Source organism: Balaenoptera ricei, chromosome 3, assembly GCF_028023285.1.
Source record: "Balaenoptera ricei isolate mBalRic1 chromosome 3, mBalRic1.hap2, whole genome shotgun sequence".
NCBI classification, from domain to species: domain Eukaryota; kingdom Metazoa; phylum Chordata; class Mammalia; order Artiodactyla; family Balaenopteridae; genus Balaenoptera; species Balaenoptera ricei.
Genome location: NC_082641.1, coordinates 127,585,705 through 127,610,595, shown reverse-complemented (window position 1 = coordinate 127,610,595; position 24,891 = coordinate 127,585,705). Strand labels below are relative to the sequence as shown.

The 24,891-nt window shown below is 55.3% G+C and overlaps 1 protein-coding gene across 5 annotated transcripts in view; it reads right to left on the bottom strand.

Moving 5' to 3' along the window:
- NDST1 (N-deacetylase and N-sulfotransferase 1) overlaps nt 1–23,581 on the bottom strand; it is a 76,819-nt gene extending 53,238 nt beyond the window's left edge. The window contains exon 1 of one of the 5 annotated variants that reach the window (XM_059917510.1): nt 23,205–23,581. The gene's annotated coding sequence lies outside the window, so the exon portion shown is untranslated. Of the gene's footprint in view, nt 1–4,070; nt 4,116–22,421; nt 22,483–22,787; nt 22,910–23,204 lie in introns of those variants that run through there. The other 4 variants (XM_059917507.1, XM_059917508.1, XM_059917509.1 and 1 more) reach the window with 4 other exon arrangements.
- Nucleotides 23,582–24,891: the final 1,310 nt, after the last annotated feature.

Genomic DNA, 24,891 nt, shown 5'->3' with positions numbered 1-24,891 from the left:
CTCACCCTGCCTGGGTCACTCCCGACCATGCCCCCTACTCCCTCCCCTCTCACAGGCACACGAATGGACAGGCAAACTCACATGGTGCCGAGATGTTCAAATGGTGTCATCACAGGCATCTGGGTCACAGGCACAAGTATGGGGCGGGGAGCTGAGAGGAGTGCAGGGAGAGCCCCACAAGCAGGCTCAAAATTATGTGAAGGGGCACCCGGCCTCGGGGAGGAGGAGTGGCTGCCGGCCGGGCACTGGTAGCCCCACATGCAATCCCAGGGCCACTCCCCAGAGCTGACTTGGCCCCTCCCATCCTGTCACACCCCCAGCACAGTCACGCCACCACCCATTACCCAGCCATACCCCACAGCCACGCTGCTCCACCAGCTACCCCGCCCTAGCCTACCCCACCCACTACGTACAGCAAAGAAAATCCTCCACATTTGCTTCCCAGCTGTGCAGGAGTTTCTCCAGCGCAATTACACCCTTGGGAGGCCGAGACCAGAAGCAAATCCCTTCCTCTGCTGTAATCTGCTGCACACCCCATCCCCCATAGCCCCGCAGTACCGCCTGGCTGGGGGCTAAGATGCCGCCCATCAGTCACCCCGGAGTCCATGGTTGCCACCAAGGGACTGTCAGAAGTCTGGCTCAAGGGTCTCAGGGTTACAGAGTATACAGTCCATCTTGCGGTGAGCACATGGGGACACTGAGGCCCAGAGACAGAAAAGGACCCCCTCGGGTGGCGTTCCCAGGCCTGCCCCAGCCCCACCTGCCTTGGCCCATTTTCTTACCCACTAAAACCCTGCAGGTCCTCCTCCAAGGCCAGCCTCAGCCGAGAGCTGGACTCTGCCAGCTGTGGATTTCAGAAGTCCTAGATGAGTTCTCCTGCTCCATACCCCACCATGCAGTGCCGGATTTATGCTGCCAGATGTCGGCTGCAATTATAACTAGAACACTGGTCCCCAACTTCACCTAAAGCTTTCCAAGGCAGAAGTGGTCTCCCACCCACAGCAAGTACTTAAGAGCGAAGTGCCCTTGCCAATGACCTTTCCCTTTTTGAATGTGCTATGAGGAATCGCCAAGCCAAATGCATTAAAACATGAACTTCCATTTATCAGACATGATATGCCTGCACTACATGCTACTATTAATCCTTACAATAGCACCATGACCTACGTTCCCTTCATTTTACAGATGAGGAAACCGAGGCCCAGAGGGGGCCCGTGACTTGCCCAGCCACAGAGCTAACAAGTGGGTAACTGGGAATCTCAGCACCGAGGCGCCAGCTCATCATCCTTCAGCAACACACGCCCTCCGTGTTCACCTAGGACAGCTGACATAAGCCAGCGCCCACACACCCCATGCTCCACTCCCTTTGAATACCACTTTCTGTTTTTATTTTCATGCATTTTATGTGTGTTTTAACATCAAAAGCAGCCTCTAACGATCCTTCTTGGAAGCAGACCCACAAATCACGCATCAATTGACAAGCAAACAAAGCATAAAGCGCCGGTTCACTCCCCAGTTCTCAACCTGGGATTTGTTCTGGGTTCCCGGGAGGGGAATGCCCAACAAAAACCTCAAGAACTTATACCCCCCACTTGTTGAGAATTTGTGTTTCTTCCAACAAGCCCTGAGTTGAGAGTTTATCTTTGCACCAGCTCTGAAAAAAAGAGTTTACTGAGCAAACAAACAAGACAGCTGGGGGCAAGGGGGTTTGCAGAGTGGGGAACAAGACAGGTCAGGACCAGCTGCCCTCTGGTCCCACTGAAGCTCTAGGGCAGACCAAGGTGGGCAGGACCCTCACAGGGCAAGCTCTTCGTTAGCCCACGGAACTCCCCAAAATAGGACTCTCTCCACCCAACCCCCAAATCCATCTACGCAGAGCCAAATCCATTCCTAGCTATTTTTCTTAGGCTCAGATCACAGGCACTTGAAAAAAACAGAAAGATATTTCTTTGCAAATATCATAACCTCCCTCGCTGACAGCAGCCAGCACTGACTGAGCTCCTGGTAACTTGCCAGCCCCACACCAGCTTTCCCTGATTTATCACACCCACTCCTCACACGCTGAGAGCTGGTGTCACCGATATGTGCACTCACAGACAGGAAACCTAGGCTCAGAGAGGGTACGAAGCAACTGACTCAAGGTCACACAGCTGGGCAGGGGGAGAACTTGGACAACCCCAAGCCTGCCCACCTCGGAGCCCCTGCTTGTAACCTCCGGGCAGCTGCCCAGCATTCCACACCATTCTTGAGCCAGGTCGGCGGCCCAGAACGTACCCAGAGACAGGCTTCCTGCAGGTAACCAGCCCCAGCTGCCTCAGCGCAGGCTGATCGGCTCCTCTGGCAATGGGAAAGCCTCCCTTCACGGGCAGACAGGGGCACCACAGATCCCCAGAGGCAGGACCTCAGCCAGACGGTCTTCACCTTCCCCCGCCCCAGGGGCCTGTGTCATCCCCAGATAGGCAGAGACCCCACATGAGAAAGGGAGGCTGCCTCTGTGCCCCAGGCAGAGGTCTCATGCTGAGGAATGGGAGGGAGAGAGAGGTGGGGAGGCTCGGAAGCAGGAGATCTCAGCTAAAAGGGCCAACTCAAAGGACAGCAGTGACTGGACAGCCTCACAGGTCTGCTGCACGCCAGGTACAAGCACTTCCCAATCATGACCTCAGTTATTCGTCATCTTCTCTCAAAGAAGTACAAACAAGTTTACCATTATTCATTCCCCCCTGTCTGCCACCCTTGCAGAGGAGCCAGGAAATGCTGGTCAGCCCCAGCCCCCGCCCTCCCACTTGCCCACTCCAGGTTGCCATATGATCCCTGACAGATTCTGAGAAACAGGTGTATGGGGGGTGGGGAAGCCCTCCATCTCTAGGATGCGGAAGCAAACTCCATGTGCGCCTGGAGTCCACATCGGCATTCCAGCGCTTCCACTGGCTCCCTCTGGGCAATACCCTTCCCTTCTCTGAGCCTGTTTCCTCACCTGGACAGCAAGGGGTATAGATTAGATCAGAAGTTTGTGATCTCCTGGGGTTACAGAACCCTTTGAGAGGACTTCCCTAACCAGCACAGTGGTTAAGAATCCGCCTGCCAATGCAGGGGACCCGGGTTCAAGCCCTGGTCCAGGAAGATCCCACATGCCGTGGAGCAAATAAGCCCGTGCACCACAACTACTGAGCCTGCGCTCTAGAGCCCGTGAGCCACAACTACTGAGCCCGCATGCCACAACTACTGAAACCCACGCATCAAGAGCACATGCTCCGCAACAAGAGAAGCCACCACAATGAGAAGCCCGCGCACCGCAATGAAGAGTAGCCCCCGCTCGCCACAACTAAAGCCCATGCGCAGCAACGAGGACCCAACGCAAAAAAACCAAAGAAATAAAAAATAAAATTAAAAAAAAAAAAAGAACCTTTGAGAGTATCATGAAGGCTGTTAGTGGACTCTCCCCAGACAGATGCCATACTTACTTACTCCATACAAATTCAGGGAGGTTGTGACCGCACCCCTCTCCAAAAGCCAAGTTAAGAATATGGAAACTCTGTAGCAGCCCCTCTGACTTAGACAAGCCATAGCCTCACCGTCAAGATAGGACTGAAGCCATGAATGTAACATCTGAGCCCCTGGGACCGCGTCATTCCAGCTCCCTCCATGGCCTTGCAGTAAATCTTTAACTCCCAGACCTGCTGGCTTCAGGTGGATTTGTGAACTTGCTGAGCTGTCAGAAGAAGCTCAAAGAGAAGCTAAGCCCTTCCTTCCCACCCCTCAGCCATGGTCTCCTTTACCATCAGGAATCTGCCAGGTCAGCCCTGGCCCATCTCCCTGGGGCAGTACTGGGGGCTGGGACACTTGAGGAACCCACTTCTGGTCCTGAATGCAGACGGGACCCAGTGCCAGGCTTAGGGGCCAGCTCGCCCTAACCCCTGCACCCCCCGGCCCCCTCCTGCATTGGTATGAACACGCACACACTGTGGGTACACACACATCAGACAGACCTGGGAGGACTGGACAGGAGGGAGGGGACACGGGGCTGTGGTCAGAGGGTACAGGGAGGTCGGGGAGAAAATGACAGGACCCACCCGAGCTCCAGGTAGTAGCTGCTCAGCTCCACTCCACTTTGCGTCACCACATCCTCTTAATGGCTTCACGCTCCTCACGTAACGCAGTCACAACTAATCCCAGAGCCAGGACAAATGGCATGACTGTCCACCCAATTCCCTCCCTGGGAGGGAGGGCGTGGCCCTAGGGCACCCTGGGCCACCAACCACGTTCCCAGAAGCCTCCAGGCCTCCCCACCGCCATGTCCCTTGCCAGAGGCCACCGACCCCTACCTCCTGAACCTCAGGAAGAGGATGTCTTGTCTGACTCTGCCCCATGCCCAGGGGACCCCTCAGCAGGCAGGGATCCCGCTCGCTCACCCCTGCCCTGCCAGAGGTGCCTTCCATGGTAGAGGAGAAAGCATGTCCCTGACCCTGATGCCAATGCGCCCTAGGCTTCCTCTCAAGAAAGGTGGCAGCCAGGAGCAGCTGAGCCCTCACTGTCAGCAAGGGTAACTGGGCTCTGGCTGCAGCCCTGCCTGACTGCCTATGCGATCCATGCAGGGCTCTTCCCCCACCCCAGACCTCAGTTTCCCCGCCTGTCCTGAGAAGAAGAGGAAGAAGGACTGATATCTCCTATCAGGCCAGCAGGTGGTCAAAGTGCCTGTGATGTTGGCTTTTGGTCCCTGACCCAACCCCAGCTCAGTGGCCAGGCCCTTCCCATTGCCCTCGCTGCCCCGTCCCCAACTCCCACAAAGAAAGAAGGGTAACTGCCAGAGTGCGGAGGTGCTACGGCTGAAAAGGGCCTTCCAAAGCCCAAAGAGGAGAAGCAACTCGGCCACGATCACACAGGCAGCTGGATGAGGGCCAGGCTAGCCTGGGTTTGCTCTTCAGCAGCAAACACGAAAGAGTGTCCACCTGCGAGGGTATTTGCCTTTTTATTTATTTATTTATTTTTGGCTGCATTGGGTTTTCGTTGTTGCGCGGACTTTCTCTAGTTACGGTGAGCAGGGGCTACTCTTTGTTGCGGTGTGTGGGCTTCTCACTGTGGTGGCTTCTCTTGTTGTGGAGCACGGGCTCTAGGCTTACAGGCTTCAGTAGTTGTGGCTCACGGGCTCAGCAGTTGTGGCTCACGGGCTCTAGAGCACAGGCTCAGTAGTTGTGGCACACGGGCTTAGTTGCTCTGCGGCATGTGGGATCTTCCTGGACCAGGGCTCGAACCCATGTCCCTTGCATTGGCAGGTGGATTCTTAACCACTGCGCCACCAGGGAAGCCCTGGTATTTGCCTTTTTAGAGGATGCCAAGGAGAGCGCAAGGAAACTTGCTAAGTAGCAGAATTTCAGGTCCCAAGAGCAGCAGTGGGGAAAATAATGGCATGTCTGTACATGTAGGACCTGGGGGTGGAGACTGCCGACTGTCCAAGGCCCCTCATGTCAAACCACGAGGGTGGCCTAGGCTCCTGCCAGCCCCGGGTGATCCCAGGAACCCCTGCAGGGATTAGCGGCTGTGGCCACCTCTTCACAAGTCACCTGAGGCCCAGCCTGCAGGCCCGGAGGTGGTGATGGGGAGATTGGCCCAGCTGGACACCCCAAGACCAGGCTTCCCAGAAGCCTTGGGGAAACTGAAAAGGCTCCAGGCCCTGTGGCCAGAGTGGAGGGAAGCCAGGTGCACTGGGGGCAACAAAGAGGAAGGGAAAGCCTTGAGGCACTTGGAGCCACAGAAGCCCCCTAATCTCCTGGAGGCCTGGTGGGCACAACCCAGGCCTGCTGAGACCAGGGAAGCTTCATCAGGGCCCGCATAAAAGCAGCTCGCCCCTCCAGACTCGCTGGGGCTTGTCGCTGTGACAGGAGCCCGCCGCTAACATGCCTCCCCTCCAGGGTGAGGGGCTCGAATGCTTACATGGAGGCGCAGCTGGCAGGGGAAGGGGCAGCAGGTGGGGAGAGGGGGCGGGAGGACCTCGCTTTCTCTGGATCACAGACTGCTAGAGAGCAGAGACAGAGTAAGAAGCACTGGGCAGGTGACCTACTTATCGAAGGTCCTTTTTAAAGGGGCCAGGGGACCTTGGTGAGACTCTGCAAGGTAGCTGGCAGGTGTCCCCAGACCCCCAAGGTTCGGGGACCAGTTCCTGGGGTCAGGAGGCTGGCGCTCTAGTCCTAGACTGGGCTAGAGTGAGGCATCCAGGCAGCAGGCACAAACATGAAGGAGGCGCCCACTCCCAGCTGCTGGCGTGCACCTGCATGACGGCGGCGAGAGTCGCACCGCGGCCCCAAGCACTCCTCACAGTCCGCCTCTAAGTGCCTCCCTCGCCTCGCCCTAGGCCCAGCCTTGCACTAACCTGCCAGTGACCCCACCAAGCACCCGCTCCTGTCAGGCCTTGCTTTGCTCACCAGTAAAATGGAATGGCGCCAGATGACTCCAGGGGCCCTTCTAACTCGAAGCTGGGCAGTTCTGCAGGGAGTGTAACTGACCTCCACTGCTCCTCCCCAGAAATGGGCACAATGGCCCCCACTCCCGCCACCCATAAGCCCATCGGGCACCATGCTCCACCATGATACAACCTCTCCATATAACCGTGTGCTATGCCTTTTGCTAAACGCTTGGCCTCTGCTTCATCAAGGCCTCATTTTACAAATGTGGAAACAGGCTCGTGGAAGTTAAGCAACTGGCTCGAGCTTCCGGGTGGGAAGTGCTGAGCTGAGATTTGAACCAGCGCCTGGCTGTAATCCTACATTCCATGGGATCCGCCACAGATAACCCAAAACTCACTATGGCTCAGAAGATGCCATTGGGTCTTTGCACCTCCTACATCTTCGAGTGTGCAATGCTGAGGCTAATGCTAAAGGCGGGCTGCTGGAGGCGGGAGCAGGCAGGCAGGAATGGGAAGCCTGTGTGGGTGCTGAGCATTTGCAGACTGACCAGCCTCCACCCCAGCCAGCTGTCCACTGCTGTGGCTACAATGTCCTCGTCACCATCAGCACACCACAGCCACCACTGTGCCATTTTTAAATCATTACACAGATGCAAAGCTTTTTCACAGATGCTGCTCAGGCATCACATGACAAGCTTCTAAGATCATGGCAGGGATTTCTTCCCTCTTTCTCAAATGAGGAAAGTGGGGTTCCTGGAGGAAGAGTGACTTCCCAAAAGTACATGGTGAGGCAACGTTTGGCAATGAACTTGGAGCCCACATCTTCTTCCTCCAGGTCCAGAGCTTTGTCTACTCTTCCATGCCCTTGACTTTTCAGTTCAACCAGCATTGATGGGTCTTTGTAACAATGACCTTTTTTTTTTTTGGCTGCGTGATCTCAGTTCCCCGACCAGGGATTGAACCCAGGCCACGGCAGTGAAAGTGTCAAATCCTAACCACTAGACCACCAGGGAACTCCCAACAATGACCATTTTTGAGAGCTCATTCTGTGCAGGTATTATACCCAGCACTTCACGTATTATCTCATTTAGCCATCAAGACAACCTCATAAACTAAGTACTGCTACTGTTTTCATTTCGTAGACAGAGACACTGAGGCTCAGAAATGTGGAGTATCTTGCCCCAGTCTGCCGTGTTAGGAAGGGGCAGAGCTGGGATTCAAACTGAGGTCAGTCTGGCTCTGGGGCCTGCGCTCAGAACCTCCGTGCTTTGTCTGGGACCAGAGGGGAAAGGAGAGCAGACACACTCGAACAGCATGTGTGCCTGGCAGGTTATGGCAAGATTAGGATAATAGGAAGACAAACAAAGCTCTTGGAGAGCCCAGAAGATGGAGGTTGTTTCAAACGTCCAGGCAGGAGGCCAGGAGTCTGAGCAAGGGACACGGGAACAGAGGGAGGTGACAGAAAGGAGGGAGGCGGCCTTGTGAGACCTTGGTCAAGTGCCTTGCTCTCTCTGGATCTCAATTTACCCAGCTGTTAAGAAAAGTTCCTGGAATATCTCCAGAGCCCTCTCCATCCTGAAAAGCCCTTGGACCCTGGGAAAACAAGCAATGCCTGGTGACAGCCTGGCTGCCAGCCCTGGGGGAACCTGAAATGTCCTTGGCCGTCCTGGCACGATTCAACTGCTGGGTAACAGGCTTGCAAAAGCACAGGGCTCGGCCAGCATGCCTAGGCACCACTGAAGTGTGGGTCCTAAGGGGGCCACATTCCGCCCATTGTCAACCTCTCCATGGCCCCACTGGAGCAAGTACCACCCAGCCGGGACCCAGACCAGCAACCAAGGTCACATCCAAGTGCCCAGTGGAATGTCACTCCAGGCCTGCCCTGCCCCTGCTGATCCTGTCCAGACAACTCGAGTACATTCAACATCACCCACCCCTCAGAGCCCCACACTCACATTCCCTAAGGTCAGCCACTGGGACGTAGAGACAAAGGGTTCTGTAGGAGATCTTCGGGAAAATGACCACCCCCATCCCCAAGGGACCTGTTCAAGACAGAGGTTGCCCATGCCAAGTCAGTGAAGACCCGCAGTTAAAGGAAGGGCAGGAGAGTCCATCAGGGCTGGCCCTCAGTTCTCACTCCGGCAGGTGGAAGGGGCTCAGCCCAAGTCTCCGAACTCACAGCAGCCTCCTCAGACCACATGAGTACCGGGTTCCTACTCGATAGCCTTCCACGGCCCCCACCACCTACCAGGCAAAACCCCTTATCCTGACCGACTGCACAGTCACTAACAGCCCCTGTTAACTGGGTGTGGTATATGCCAGGGACTTGGCTAAGTGCTTCATGTGCATTTTCTCATTTAACCCTCCACAGCGACTCTGTGATGCAGGTACTACGGTTGGCTCATTTTCACAGATGAGAAAATTGAGGCTCGGAGAGGTTATGTCACTGGCCCAGAGTCTCACAGGCAGGCGGCCGAGCAAGGATTCGCACCCACACTGGCCTTCAAGCCAGGTTCTTCACCCCTGTGCATCCAGCCTCCTCAAGGGCTCCCTGCCGCCCTCAGAACCCTGGGGCCAACTTAACACGTCTATGTGCAGGAGAGGAAACCAAGGCACAGAGAGAAACCTCTCTCTGTTGGCAGCCGAGCCAGGGAAAGGCCTGAGGCCTCTGGCCTCCCCTTCCAGGGCTCCCCCTAGCCCCCCACCCAAGAAGCACGGCAGGCAGAAAGGCCAGGGCCACCATCAAGACAGTGAGTCCTCAGAATCTGCCTTTTTCCTCTGTCCAGGAGGAAGGGAAAAGCAGGAAGAGGTTTACAAAGAAAGAAAAAGAACACGAAAGGCCCAGGAAATACTTATTCTTACAGACAGATTCTCAGAGTTCGGGAGGTCCTACAGGGCACCCCTCACACCCCTTCAACAACAGGAACGTGCAGGCCCAGGACCAACCTCTACCCATGTGTCTCCCCTCCCACCAGGTATGCTCCAACCTAAAACATCTGACCTGAAATCTCCATTTCTCTCCCCAAACCTGCTGTCCTGCAGCCTTCCAGTCCCTCAGGCCAGAAACCCTGCCGTTGACACCTTCTTCCTCTCACAGCCCACACCTAATCCATCGGCACATCCAGTGAAACCAATTCAGAATCTGACCCCGGGCCGCCTCCCCACGTCCCCACGCTGAGCCGTCCTCCCTCACCTGTGGCACCCACTGGCTGGCGGGCATCCCGCTTCCAGCCTCCAGGCTTCTCTCCACGCAGCAGCCCTCAGGATCCCTCTCAAACATGTGTCAAAACAAGGCAGCCCTCAGCCCCAGCTGCTCAGCAGCTTTACTTTACTTTACCCTTTACTCAGACCAAACAGCGAAGTCCTCTCGAAGGTCAGGAGGCCGTAGGCAATCCCCTCCGCCCATGGGCAGACTCCCTCTGGCCACATCTCCTCCCAGGACTGCTCTTATTCTTCTGCCCCTGCCACACCAGCCTCCTTGCTGCTCCTCGAGCACACCCTGCACCCTCTTGCCTCAAAGCCTTGCGTTGCTGTTCCCTCTGCCTGGAATGCTCTTCCCCACATACCCTGTGGCTCCCTAGCTACACTCCTGGAGTCTCCTGTCCCCTTACCAGAGACTTTCCATGACCCCCAACACAGCAGAGCCACTCCCTTAAGTCACACTGTCCACCCCCAACCCAGATTTTTGTGGCAGGCACTTCTTGCCAACTGACAAATAGCTAGTATTCATTGGTTTGTTGACTCTCTCCCACCACCAGAATGTCACCCCCAAGTCCAAAACAGGGACTAACCTGTTTTGTTCACTGCTGTGTCCCAGTGCCCAGAAAAGTGCCTGGAACAAAGTAGATGCTCAATAAAAATGTGTTGGATGAGGGACTATGGCTTCCCTCATCTGAGCACTTTAGTTTCTGCAGTCCCCTAGGAGACCAGGGTTGCCTGGAGGCGGAAATGAAACTCCACCTGTGCCAGCTGGAATCTTGATGGCTGTCACATGAACAGTCCTGGGACAAGTAACTGCTTGGACCCGAACAGGACTTACGCCGGTCCCTGTCCGATACCTTTGCCCACCATTTTGGCCACTTTGGGGTCTGACAGCTGGGCCCACAGGGCGGCTCCAGCCCCAGCGGGAACATGGACTGGGCTGAAGCTGGGCTCCCTCCCAGCACACCAGTGCTGCCAGGGTCCAGCATCTGACAAAGGCTGCCCCATGCTCCCAGCTAGAGGAGGCGGAGGAGTGAGGCCCAGTGCCATGCCTGCCCTTTTCCTGTTGTCGGCAGGAGGACTGTCAGAAGGAAGCTTTGTTCTCAGAATAAAGAGCATGAAGCCCAGTGCCAGGCGGAAACGGGCACAGAGGCAGCTGGCCCATCAGAGACAGTTTAAGGAAAAAAAAAACAAATGGGATGGAGGATGTTTGAGAGGTAATTTGCACACCCAACCGGTTTCATGCCTCCAGGGTGGCTGTGACGATGGTGGCTTCACTTTTCCAGGACCAAGCCTCAAGGCTGTCACAGACAAGCAGACTGTCCCAGCTGGGTGATCTGGCACCGACCCTGCAGAGTGAGGTGAGGACAGAGGAGTGGGTTCTCGCCGGGAGTCAGAAGATCTGGGGTCCAAGCCTGGCTTTCCACACACTCATGTGTGACACAGGGGGAGTCCCTCCCTCCATGTACCTCAGTTTACCCTTCTGTAAATGGCTTGTATAGGCTTGCGCTTGAAGCCTCAGCCTGCCTGCCACAGGATCACACAGCAAGGTGCCCCTCAGCCTGTGGCCAGGTCACTGGGCAGCCCAGGCCAGTCCTCCAACCTCCTTGGGCACAGCCCCTGCCCACTCAGACCGGGGCTTCCAGCCTGCCTCCTGCCCTGACATCAGGGCACTCCTCTTCTGAGCTGTTAGCTGAACAACGTGAAATCTCTGTGGGCCCTGCCCAGACACTGGCACCTGCCCGGATCCCCCGTCATCCTCTCCAAGGATGGCTCACCAGACGCTTTCAGCCACAACCACCAGCAGAAGCCCAGCGTATTAGTGCACCCAGGGTAAAAGAGAAGCCTAGAGAGGGAAAGGGGCACGCGATGTCACACAACTGCCACTCAGGGGTCCTCTCTACCAGCCCTGGCCTCCTTGAGCTAAGGCAGGGTCCTCAAAGCGTGTCCACAGACCCTCGCGTCTGAATCTTCTAGGGAGGGGGACACTGTACCCTGGACTGAAGGAATCAAAGATGGGGGCCAGAAACCTGCATGCTTTTTTTTTTTTCTACAAGCTTCCCAGGTTTTTCTTGTCCCCAGTACAATTGTGACCTCTCTGCTAAGACCTCTTCAAGGAGGAGATAGCTTAGCTGGTCTCTAGGGAAGGTTCAGATTTCAATTAAAAGAGTGAAATACGCCTTGGACAGACAGATAGCTGGACAAAGAAGCTGGTCGCTAAAGCGTACACTCTAGGAGAAGAATAAAGCAGAGAAAGGCCTGAAGGAGGGGAAGCCTAGTCCATTAAACACCTGAACTGATCCTTCCCCCCATCCCGCTGTCTCCCCAGGATGCCAAGGTCTGCACTCGATGCCATCTGAAGGCTGCTGACCCCAGCCTCCCTCTCCCCGAAAGCTCCTCCAAGCCCCCTGGGAGAGTGAAACGTGGGGACAGCTTCAGGAGAAATGTCCCTCTCCTTGTTTATACTGCACCGTGGGGACAAACTCTGAGTGACTGTTTATCCGCACCTTAAGAAGCTGCCTGGGTCAGTGGCTAAGCAGCCACAGCTTATCTGGGAGGAGGATTCTCTGGCCATGGGGCAGGCTGATCCAGAGGCTTCCATTAAATGGAATCTTCACAGCTGGTGAGGAGCAGCAATGCCCCGCCTTCATTCATAAAGGAAACATTTATTATGCTCCTGCTGTGTACGCAGTCCTGAGCCTGAGCACAATGCTTCGAGGGACACAGAGATGAGTCAGACCCCCACCACCACCACCAAAGAGCCCACAAAGCAGACAGATGGGGGACCACACCACAGCGCAGGAGAGAAAGCTGGCCGTGCCTACAGGATGGGGTCGAAAATTCAGACACCTTGGGGGCTAGAAAGACTGTATAAGTGTGCGAAGTGGACGGGGGAATGGGGCAAAGAGGAGCTTACGTGCTTCATCTCCAGTAGTGGCCACTGGAGAGCTACACTCAAAGTTGTATGATCTTCTCATTTTTGAAGTAAAGCCAGAAGTTGGGATTCTTACGTAAAATCTCCTGTTAGCAACTAGCTCAAGATTTGGCATGGGCCAAGTAAAAGCTGCCCATGGGGTGTATGTGGCCTGCCAGTTTGTGGCCTTTGTTTTCTTACGGAGAATAGAACGCAAAGCTCAGTAGATGAGCCTTCCCTGCAGCCAAGGTGCCAGGGAAGCCTTTCTGGGAGAGGAGGCTTGGCGCTGGGCTGCAAGGATGGGTAGGCCACTCGTGGGGAGTCATGGTGGGGGCGTGTACCCGTTCAAGCCATAGGGGCCATGGGTCAAGGGTGCCACCCCCCAGCCTATAGCCTGCCTATCCCCCTAAAAAGGGGTTCCTGTCTCCACCCCCAAAGCAGGCACAGAGGCATCAGCTCTGTCTGTCCCCAGGTAGCCAGGGGAGGGGCCCCTTGCCCAGCAAACCTCCAGACTAAATCAATTGGTGGCAGAATAGCACGGGTTCGATTTCATCCCTGGAGCTTGGGGAACAGGTCAGCTAATGCAATAGCCCTGTGGGGGGAAGGGAGAGGAAGAGACAATGGAGGACAAAACGAGGTTGAGAATCATGTTCTGCCTGGCCAGGCCCCACTGGTTACATAATCTTGCCTTAGGACAAAGCTATGTTCAAGGCACCAGTGAGGGCTTGGGCTGGGGAGCCCGGGGATGAGGAAGGTTCCTCCTCCCTCCGCTATTCTCCAACCTCACCCTGCAGCTCCTGAAAAGCCCAAAAGAGCTGCAGGTGGAGACTAAGACCCCAAGATAAGGCACTTAACAGGATCACACAGCAAATTAGCAGCAAAGCTGAAACTGATAATAATAGCAAACTTTAACCAAGTGGTTACTTTGTACCAGGCACCAGGATAAATTCTTCACACACATTATCTTATTTGAAAGCCTATAACACTGTGAGATAACTATTCTTATTTTCGCCATTTTACAGATGGGGAAATTGAAGCACAGACACAGTAACTTATCCAAGGTCACACAGGAGCTGGCTTAGAGGAGGAGCCAGTTTAGAGAAGCCAACAGTGGCCTCCAAGACCATTCTCTGAACCACGACACTATACTGCCACCACGCTACTTTCGACTAGAACCATACTGCCTCTCCAGCAACCTCCTCTCAAGCCTGTAGAGCACGCGTTCGGCCCCCGGCCCTCCCATCAGCACTTTGGGTGACACCAAGCCCTCTGACAACCTGATGAGACCTACAGATTCTCTCTGCAGAGAAAGAATCCATGGAAATGCCTACAAAATGTTGCACAAGATTTTAGGGGCTTACATACCCCTGCACTGGTGAGAAGAGATATATCCAGATCATGGAATACTCCAGAGATAGGAGGTAGCAGAGGAACAGGACTCCCCCAGGTTCTCTGGTCCCCTCATGTCTGAACTTGGAGCCCAAACGGTTGGCCACTTTAGTCCACAGGCGTGGGCACTTATCAGGGCTCAGGGCCTAGTCATCCCGTCAGGGCTAGGAGAACAGAATGAATCACGATACACAATAGCCCCCGCCTCTGCACCCACTGGGTGTGACTCACAGCTCACAGCTGCTGGGCAGACAGTGCATCTGGACGGGGGTGGCATCACCAAGCATACCACCATGCTTCCCCACCATGCAGGTCACCATCCAATGGGCATACCTCACTGCAGACTGGACCTGGCCTTGTCCTGACTCTAGCAGCTCTGAGCGTTTCCAAGAGGGGACCCTCCACGATCCCCGCGAGCCTCCAGGCCAGCCAAGGCCACGGGAGCAGTAAGTTGAGACAACCGCCCCTTACAAGGCACCGCAAGACCCAGGCTCCCATCCCAAGTCTTCTGTGCCTCACTGTGCAGCCTCAGGCAGCAGCCCCCTCGCCGCACCTCTCAGAGCCTCAGTTTCACCAACTGTAAAGTGGGAAGACTACCCTATCAAGCCCTTCCCAGCTCCACAGCCCTGAGTCTATAAACAACAGCATCTGACAAACTTCACAGGGCCCTGGGATCCTGCTTTCAGGAAGTTACATAAACATCCTTCAGAGAAACAAAAGTCAAACCTAAAGACTCTACTTTCTTTTTTCGTAAGGATATCAAGAAGCCCTTTTTATAGTCTGACTTCCCCCATTCTACTTCCATTGTTCCAGATATCCTCTCAGGACCTAGAAAATACATTTGGTTTCCGTCTGGGGTCTGGGCTTCTTGGTGCTCTTTCTCTTGCATGCTGCCCCACCCTCCTTGGCAGCTTTCTCCCCCGGACACACCCACCTCTACCCCCAGCATTGGTCTGGGCCACTCTGAGGGCTACGGCTACCCAGCCTGCCAAAGGAGGCGTGGGGGGCAGGGACAGTCTTCAGGAAACAAACCCTTCCCTGGTCAGAACAGAGACGGCTCTGTGTCTGGTCCCAATCGTGACACGGTGTGTGGCCCTGTGCGAGTCCCTGCTCCTCTCTGGGCCTCTGTTCCCCACTGAGAGATGAAGGGGTTCCTGCACTGTGTCAGGAAAGCCCTTGGGCTCCTGGACCGTACCCTGGAGACACTGAGGCAGAAGAGAAGAGCAGGGTGGACACTGGGCACTGATCTTGACACCCCACCTCTCCTGCTAGAACCAGAGAAGACCCTGGTTTTTTTCTCTCTGATTCTATCTCTTGCCCTAGCTGTGGGACCTTGAAGTCAGCACTGTGCCTCTTTGTGCCTCAAATGGCCCATCCATAAGAGGAGAATGACAGTGTCTGCAGTGGAGGCCCCAACTTGGAGGCTTGAGCCCTAACCATCCCAACACAATCCCATCACCACCCCCCCACAGTAAAGCCCAATTTACTCATTTGATAGAATATATATTTCTGCAGCTTTATAAAGCCTGCTACCCAAACACTCCAAGACAACCCTCCACCACCCTTCTTCCAATGAGATTGTTTCCAAGCACCCCTAAAGAATTCCTAGATTCTACCTCCTTATGACTGTGTGCCCTCAGTATTTTCATCTATAAAATGGGGCCAATAATGTTGTTGACGTTATAAGATTACTCTGGGGATTACTCCAGATAAGATTACACGGAAGTGCCTATCAAGCACTGACAAGCTCTCCACAAATGTGAGCAGCAATTATATGATCACCATTATTAAATTACTGAGATGCTTAAAACCACTGGACTGATGACCCCTTGGCCCTCTTGGACCACATCTGGTCACTGTAATCACACATGCATGCACATACCCCCGGCCCCAGCACACACCCTTCTCTGAAGCAGGACCCACTCTCTGACCCCAGCCCTGGCCCCAGCCCTAGAACACAGCCAGCTTTTTCCCGGCACTCATCCTTCCCACCCACAAAGCCTCCCACCTTCGAGTCCCCCAATCCCACCTTCTTTAAGTGGCCCCAGCACTGTCTCCTGTAATCATGTTGTGGCACTGTGGCACAAGATTGTTTCCTGGGCAGGAGAAGCTGTTATAAGACGGTGGCTCTTTGAAGACAGGGTAGAGAGAAACTGGGCTTTCCTCTGGGTCCCCAACCTTTGCTGGTGTCTGAATACGTTAAGAGCCCAAAGAAAGAAGCATCTTTTTTTTTTTTTTTTATATTACCTAACCAAGTGTTTGTGGATGTTTAGCATGCACTGGAATCACCTGAAGAACTTAAACAGCTTGCTGGGTCCCCCTCCTCACCCCGCCACCCCGCCCAGTTTCTGATTCGGTAGGTCTGGGGTGGGGCTAGATAATCTGCGTTTCTAATAAGTTCCCAGGTAATGCCGATGTTACTAGTCCAGAGACCAACCTTGAGAACCACTGACTTATAACCTGCAGGTGGATCAGGCAGCGCTTCTGTGAACAGGTGATGCTAACAGTCCTGTAAACGCACAAGCAGGAGCCGCCCGGTGTGAGGAGAGGAGGAAGGGGACCTGGGCAGAGGGTGCAGCCTGAGTGAAGGCCCTGCGATGATGACATTCATTTCTCCTCACCTGGCCTCTGCCTGGGCACATAGCATTAACCAGCGGCGGCTGCACAATAACCACAGCAAACCTCCACCGAGCGACAGCCCGGACCTGCCCGGACAGGCCGAGCCTGGGCCAGCCCGCAGGTGAGGAGAATCCAAGCTACGCCTCGTGGACCAGACCTCGGCTCCCCACCACTTCTCAGCCACGTGAGCACCAGGATTCCGCTCCACACCTCCAGACACAATCCCTTCCATCCTGGCCAGCTCTGTTTCCTCACTCCCAGTGCCTCACACGACAAGTCAGTTTCATCCGACCAGAGCAGCCGCTCGAAATCACCAGACCCCGAAGGCAGTCCCCCGAGTCTGAACCTCTGCAGGCCGAGCCGTCCACCTTGCCGGGACTTAGTCACCGTATCTGCTAAAAGGGGGTGGTAACACTGCCCGTCTCCTACTGCTGTTGGGAGGATTAAAATAAGCTTCTTAGTCATTAACTACATCATCAACTACAACAATAACCATAACTAACATGGACTGGGCTTGTAGTTAAGCACCTTCCCTGAATTTTCTTTCTAAATGCTGTGAGACGGGGACAATTATTATCCCCCTTGTACAGATGAAGAAACTAAAAACAGCTTGCCCAAAGTCCCGTAAGTACGAAGTGGCCCATCAGAGATTTGAACCCAGATCATCCTGCTCCAGAGCTTAGTTTCCAGCCTCTCCTCTATCTGTGTCCTAGCCACCCACCTCGAGTGAGATCTAGCCCAGGTCACCTCTCCCTGCCACCATCCTCTCCCCGTTCCTGGGGCACAGGGAGGCTGAGCAGGAGGCCTCTGGAGGCTGTAGCCTCCACAGTGTCCACAGTCTAGGGTATGGGTCCCTGGTCTTGGGGACAGTCAGAAGGCCTGCCAGCCAGGCCAACTTATCTGGCACAAGTTTTAGATACCACTCCACGTGGCCACCAGGGAGGAGGCTGGGACTACAGAACTTGAGCACCTTAACCTTGATGAAAGAAGAGAAGAGGAAAAACAGGTGTAACCGAGAGAGGAAATCCTGCCAGGCTTCCAGGATAAGACGGGCAGGTCCCACACCCTAGGCAAATTGCCCTTTCTCTCCAGGCCTCAGTTTCCTCATCCATACATGCCTCAAGTCATTAGACAGAAAGTTGAGAAACTCAAACTCCAGAGATTCTTCCCTCTATCTCTAAAAGGATAGATCATCTCCTAGGTATAAACAGTAATTATGATAACCATTGTTGGCTTTGAACTGCTCCCACTTACTGGGTTCTTACAATGGGTCAGGCACTGATCTGCTCAATCTCCCTAGCAAAACAGGACTGTTACTATCCTCATTTTGCAGCTGAGGAAAACGATGCCCAGAGAGATTTAGGTACTTTGATCAGGATCCCACAGCTAATGGTGGCAGAGCTGGGATGTGAAGCCAGGACTTCTGACTCCGCTCTGCAATGCTGCCCACACCCAGTGGGGCAGGAATGGGCTGCCCACAGCCACTGCCTCCAGAGCACAGAGCCTGGAGGAGATGAGACATGTCCTGAAGGAACCGGAATTCAAAGCCAGCTGTGTGAGGGCCCTGTAGAGGCCCAGATAACAGACTGTGCACATGGAAAGCAGGGAGCAGGTAGTGCGAGCTCTGCGGAATTAGGAAGAGGTCACGCTGGAGCTGGGCACTGGCTGGGGGGGATTTGGGGGTGGGTGAGCGGAAGTGACTGGGGTGCAGCACCCTCACTGTGAGCAGAAATGTGGAGGCAGGAATGGATAGGGCGCACACAGGGAGGGAAAAGTGGCAGGTTCTCTTTGAGGGTTGAGGGAGACTGGGAGGTGAGGCACTGTGGTCACATAGCAGGCCACCTACCACGCCTTGTCCGCAAATAAATAAATGCTCATTTGCAATGCACATTTTAAAATTAAACTAATCCAATCTGTATCAACAAATAAAACAGGTAGGAATAAAAAGGGCCAGGAGGCAACTTGACACAAACCCTTCTTCATCTAGGTAAGAGCTTCAGGCCCCTCTGTAACTCCTTTGGTGACAGACTGGCTTTAGCCCTGAGGCCACACAGTCCAACACATCCACATCCACCCCTGCCTCTAAGTTCCCAACCTCCAAGCTGAAGCTGATGGACAGAGCTTTGTGCCAGCCCCACAGGCAGGAGAAAGCACCTTGGCTGTGACCCCTCAGGCCGGGAGCCCCGGCTTTACCTTCTAATGAGGGGAAGGAGAGGGACAGCCCTGCCCCCCAGCCCACGCACCCCACCCCTCCCACTCCTCACTTTCAAATCCATCAGCCCTTTCCTCCAGCCCCTACTGATTCAGCCTGACTTGTGATTCAGCCTTGTTTCCCCACATTTGAGGAACGAGAGACTGAACCCATTTCACAGACTGGGAAACGAAAGCAGAAGGTTCCAGTCCTTTGTGAAACCACAGTCCCTGGCAACCCAGACTTTGGTGGCTGATCCAGAAATTCTGAGGGGCCCCTCAAAGATCAGCTGGGCTGAGTGTTTTCCATGGGGCAAGGGCTCTCCCAGGCAGAGCGCTGCAGGGGAACTTCCAGAAGGGGCAGCTATGAAAAGCTATGAGAAAAACGGAGTAGAAGTGGGCCGAGCACCACCCCAAGATTCTCGGGTGAAAAGGGAACTGAGAGAGGTCACCCAGGCCTGACCCTCTCAGTACACGCCTCCGGCACCCTCTCCAACTCTCTGGCCTCTTTGCATACTGTCAGCAATGGGGACCTTGCTGCCTCCCCAGGCAGTTAATTCCCGTTAGCTTCATTGTCACCCTTGGTGCTGTCTCTGCCCTTGAGAGCCACACAGGACAAGACTATGCCCTCTGCCAGTAGACAGCCCTGCAGGGAATTGAAAGCAGTGACACTGCCACTTAAGGGTCCTTCCCCAAACCCTACACCACCTGTGATGACCCCATCCCCAAGATACCTACAAAGTCCTGCAGCCTCCCTCTCCTTCCCTCTCAGTCCCATGGCCTGAGTCAGACCTTTGGTCAACTTTCTGCCAGACCACAATTAGCATCATCTCTGAGCTGGTCTCAACCCTGCCAGTCTTGGCACCATCTTTGGCCAAATGACCCCTGAGAGGAGCAGCACAACAGGGCAGAAACTGTTCAAGCCTGGGTTCAAACACAGTTCTGTAAGTGGCTCGACCCCTCGGAGCCTCCACTTCCTCATCTGAAAATGGGGTGGGGCTGGGGGTGGCCAGCAGCAGCTACTTTGCAGGGGTATTGTGAGATTTCAATGGAGCGTCTGTAAGGAGCCTGGCACAAGACACAGTAACAGGCATCGACTCAACGAGCTGCTTACAACCCTCTGTCCTCTCCACCAGCCACAGAATGAAATCCAAACCCCCGAGGAGAACACTGCAAGCTCCCCACGACCCCATCTTGCCTCCCACAGCCCCCTTTCCCACTGCCTGCACCCTCACAAACACTTCCTCCCCCAGGAAGCCCTGTCGACATTAACAACCAGAAGAGCTTTTCCCCTCCACTGACCTTCCAAAGCCCATCTATCACTGATCCCATCCTGCCTCTTCGCCATCACTTGATCCTTGCCTTCCCTCCCCTGCCAGATTAGCGGCCTCTCCAGCCAGAAAGCAGGAGCATCTCACCTCATTTCATTTCCCAGTCACCCCCGTCCACAGACATTTTCCATACATATTTAACAAATTACCCTAACGTTCCATTTCAAGTAAAGAATGTCCAAGTCCTCCAAACAGTCCAGATATTTCAAGCCATACCCAAAACCAAATTCCAAGCCAGCAGAAGTCTACCCAGTCTCTAGGGACTCGCAGGCCTGGCTTTGACCCCAAAGTACAGAAACCGGGTCAAGCAGGCCCAAAGCCCAGGGCAGAGAAAGCTCTGGGCTGCTAAGACCAGAGTCCATTTCTAAGTCTCTCACGTGCAGGGTCTCTCAGTTGGCCCCTAGGTCAACCCCAGCCTATGATTTCATACTCTTAACCACATCCTCAACTTGTGATTGTAAAACTGTTCTTTGTATACCCCTTGTGATAGGAAACTCATTATCTGTCTTTTCATTCTTGCTGGTTCCTCCTCCCTTCACCTGTTGATTCTCTTGCTCTGATCTCAAGGAGAGTCTGACCACATGCCTAGGGTCATCCCCATCCCTCAGGAATCTTTTCAGCCCCTCTACTCAATCCCCCACATTTCTGAGCCCCCTTAAAGTCTAGCTAAGTAGTGGAATTTCCACTCTTGTTCCTACCAGCTGGCAGTGAACTGTCAGCCCAGGAGGACCTCCTATTCTCAGGACCCAGGAAAAGCCTACGGACACTGCAAATTCCAGAAGCAGTGCTGGCACAGCCCTCGGAGAAGTTAGAATAGTAATGCACAAACTTTCCTCTCCCCAGGACTTTTTTAAGCTATCTGCTCCCACTCCATTGTTTTCAGATGTCATTCACTAACTAGCAATTTGTTTTCCATTTTTTTAGAAATTACTCAAGGCTCCCACTCAGAGCCAGACCCATAGTCATGGGATGGTACCCTACCAAAAGGCTAGGCCAGCACAGGGCACTAAGGTGAGTGAAAGTCTGGACCACCCCACATTCACTCCTGGGCTATTTACATGGAAAATGCATGCCCTAGGCTCAGAAACCCATACACGCATGCATTTTCCATGAGGATTCTGCAGTCGAGACATGTGCTCAAAGTCCACCCTTCATTACTGTTCTCAAGGACCCTTGGGGCTGGGGCATTACTTTTTCAATGAGGACCCTGCTGATGAGTCACACAAGAGGACACCTGCAATATGAATCCCATCATCCCAAGGGCTCCACTCCTGGCCCTACCTCTGCCCCCTGCTGATCTGAAAGTGACCTGGTCTGGATGGAGTAGAAAGGCTCTTCGGTCCCCTGGGTGCTGGGGAGAGGCCTGTTGACAAAGCCACCAGCTGTCCCCAGCCAGAGCCAGGGAGCGCTCCTCCCTGCACCACCCATACTACGAAAGCGTTCCTGCCACGGACCCAGCCAGCAACAGAACTTGGACCCTTAACGGAGCTCCAGGCCCAGGCTCCAGCTGCCCACAATAACAAGAGCCAGGGCACAAGACCTCAGCCCACACCAGTACCAGACAGAAGGAGCAACACCTGGGGGTAAGGGTAAAGGGAAGAGCGGCCTGTGTCCTCATGATTTCAATGGAAAATGAGCTCGGTCACAGCAGGATCTTATAAAGCCTTGCAGTTGAGACTCAGGCTGGGGGAGGGGAGTCAAATCCAAGTTCCACCACATCACAGCTGTGCGACTTTTACGATTCTGTGCCTCAGTTTGCCCCGCTGTAAAATGCTGCTAATAGTAACATGGGAGAATTAAATGAGATAATGTATCTAAAGCAATTAGCCCAGGGCCTGACATATAGTACACATGCAACAAATACTTGTTGAACATAAACATGCCACCGTTTACTAAGGTACCACAGGTTCTCATTTCATCCATATTCTGGCAGATTCTATACTTTGCCCATTTTACAGGTGAGGAAACTGAGGCTAGGGGAAGGTAAGGAACCAGCCCAAGGCTACAGAGCTGGGAAGTGACAGACACCCAGGTCAGTCTGAACCTCAAACCAGGGACAATAATGCCCCAGGCCATTCCAAATGCTCTGGGGCAGGGGGTGGAGGGGCGGTTTTACAGCACCCGGGTGTGATGGTGGGATTCTGTATCCTCTGGGCCTGGCATGGCTCCTAGCTGACCCGCTTGCTTAAATCTGGGAAAGAGCCAATTTCCCAGTCTGTCCCAGAGCCCACGCGTTCGCGCGCCCCCTCCTACCCCGTCCCAGGGTGTTAAAGGGCAGCGTTCAAAGCGGGGGTATCGTTGCTCCCGAGAACCTGAGGGAGGAGGGGAGTTAGAGACCAGGCCGATCACAGCCCAGAGAAAACCGGTCCGGCTCCCTTACCCTTTCCGAAGCGGGGACCTGGCCTCTAACCCCGTCCCTCGCCAGACAAAAGTTTCCCCTGTTCGGGAGTAGAGGAGGGGGAAGGGGCATTCCTCGTGAGTGACATTATCCATGACCTACAGCTGCCGCGCTGCCCTCACCGGCACCCCAGCCTGCCCCCGGCCCCCGCCCGGTCCCCCACCCCTTTGTCCTCCCACCCGGGTGCGCGGGGCCCGGCAGACTCTACGAGCCCGCCCGGCGCCCGCCCGCACCAAACTTGCGCCGGCGGCCGCTTGGGCCCCGCGCGGCCTGCACGCCCAGCTCGGCTCGGGCCCCGCAGGCTCGGCGACAGGGGACTGGCCCGCCCCGGCCCTCCCAGCCTCTTACCTGCCACGGCTGGGGCGCCACCCGGGGGAGGGGGCGCTCCCGGCGAGCCGCCGGACGCCTGGGTCCCCTGGGCCGTGTGTGCGCTGCCGGGCAGTGGCCCGGGCCGGACTTAACCCCTTCGCGTCCGCCTCCCGCAGCTCCCACCCCCGCTCCACGCCGCAGCCGTCGCTGCCGCCGCCCGCCCCGCCTCCCGCCCGCTCTTCTCCCCCTCCCCCTCCCTCTCGGTGCCCAGCCCCCAGTCCCGGTCCCCGGCACTGCGCTGAGGCAGCGCGCAGCCTCCCCCCTCATCCCGCGGTGGGAGGTGGGGGTCTCCCTGAAGACTGGAAGTTGGGGCGCGCCGCCTCGCTCCCCGCGGGCCCGCGGAACACAGAGGGGCGAACCCGCGCGCCAAGGGGCCCCCAGCCTGTCTCCCCTTACCCCCTCAGTCCCTGGCGCCTACCTCCCCGAATGTCGGCGGAGGGAGCGGGGTTCGATCCCGTGGTGGAGCGTGGGTGCCGGCCGGAGATCGGCTCCGGAGGCCCGAGCGGCCGGCTGGCGTGCGGCGAGCACCCCGGGGCGGGGGCCGGGGCGGGACCGGGCGCTGCTATCGGGGCTGGATTTCTCGGCTTCCACCCGGATTCTCCCTCGGCTCTCCCGGCCGATTCGGTGCTGCTCGGCGACCACGTGACGCAGGCTGCCTTTGACCCCAGTCTCAGAGCGGGTAGGGGGCGGGGGCCGGAGGGGGTGTCAGATGCGGGACCCACGAGGGTCCGGGGCGGCTGCCGGGAGTCCGGGAGGCGGTGACCCCGGGGAAACAAAGCCCGGGGGAAGCCAACAAGTTATTCGGGGGTCAAAGAGGGAACAGCACTGGGGGTCGGAGAGGCTGCAGAGAGACCGAGAGAGACAAAGACCCGCGCCCGCCGTGCCTCCGAGGGTCCTCGGAGCGCCCTGGCTGGCCCGAGGGGGCCTCCTGGCTCTACCAACACTGGGCTGATGACAACCCTCCAGGGCCTCCTCAGACGGCTCTGCAACAATCAGGTCTCTGCTGGAGTGACCCCTCCTGGGCAGTCCTGCCCAGCCCCACCTACCCCTTTGCCCTTACTCTCGAAAACCCCTTTATTTCCTTTTTCGTGACTATCTGGTTCACTTACTGGTTGCATTGTTTACTAGAATGTCATCTCCCCCAACAAGTTGTTCCCAGCTGAATTCCCAGCGCCTGGCACATAACAGGCAGATAGAGGTGGATGACATTGTGCAAATCTCTTCTCCCACTGCGCCTCAGTTTCCCACCCCTAGTGCAACCATCTCAAGGACCCTGCAAATTAGGCAAGATTACACTGGTCATCCTCATTACACAGATGAGAACAGCGAGGCCCAGAAACACAAAATGATTTCTGGGCGTCTCTAAAATGGCTGAGAGCCCCAGCCTGCACTCAGATCTGACTGTTCCAGGTGGGGCTCTTTACCATCCATGAGCCTGCCTGTAATGAGGGACTGGGTCATTAGTTGATTGGTTGATTAGTGAGCCATAAGGAGCTTGCTAATGATGTAGATCACCAGGCCACCCTAGAGATCCTGGCTCTGTGGGCCTGGGGTGAGACTAGCAAATTTGGAAAACAATGGATTGGTGGTTTCCTAAGGACCTTCAGAGGCTCGAGATTACCTAATTGTAGGAGCAAAGCTTAAAAAAAATATGAGCAACCAAAGCAGAGCCAAGAGAGGTAGAGAAGCCAAGCTTGACATACAAGAATAGGAAGAGAATCATCCCAATTCCCCTAAAGGGTAACCTCCTGTGCTGGGGGGAGGGGGGGAAGGGGTTTCAGCCAGCCCACTCATGTCTCAGAGGAGGAAAGACGCTGAGGCCTGAGCAAGGTTGATGCTGGGGAATGAGACAAGGCTCTGGACTCCCAGTCATGCCCATGTGACAGCTTTGCACGGAGTGTAGTCAGTAGGACTAAGCCTAAAGGTGGTGATCACAGGCCCAAACTGCAGGCCATGTTCAAAGATAGGCTTGTGACCTCCTAGTGTATACTCCAGCCATGCCACCAATTTAGCCAGGGAAATCAACATCCACCAGCAAATTCTCTTTTATAATCTATGTTCCTGTGGTCAATGATCTAAAGTT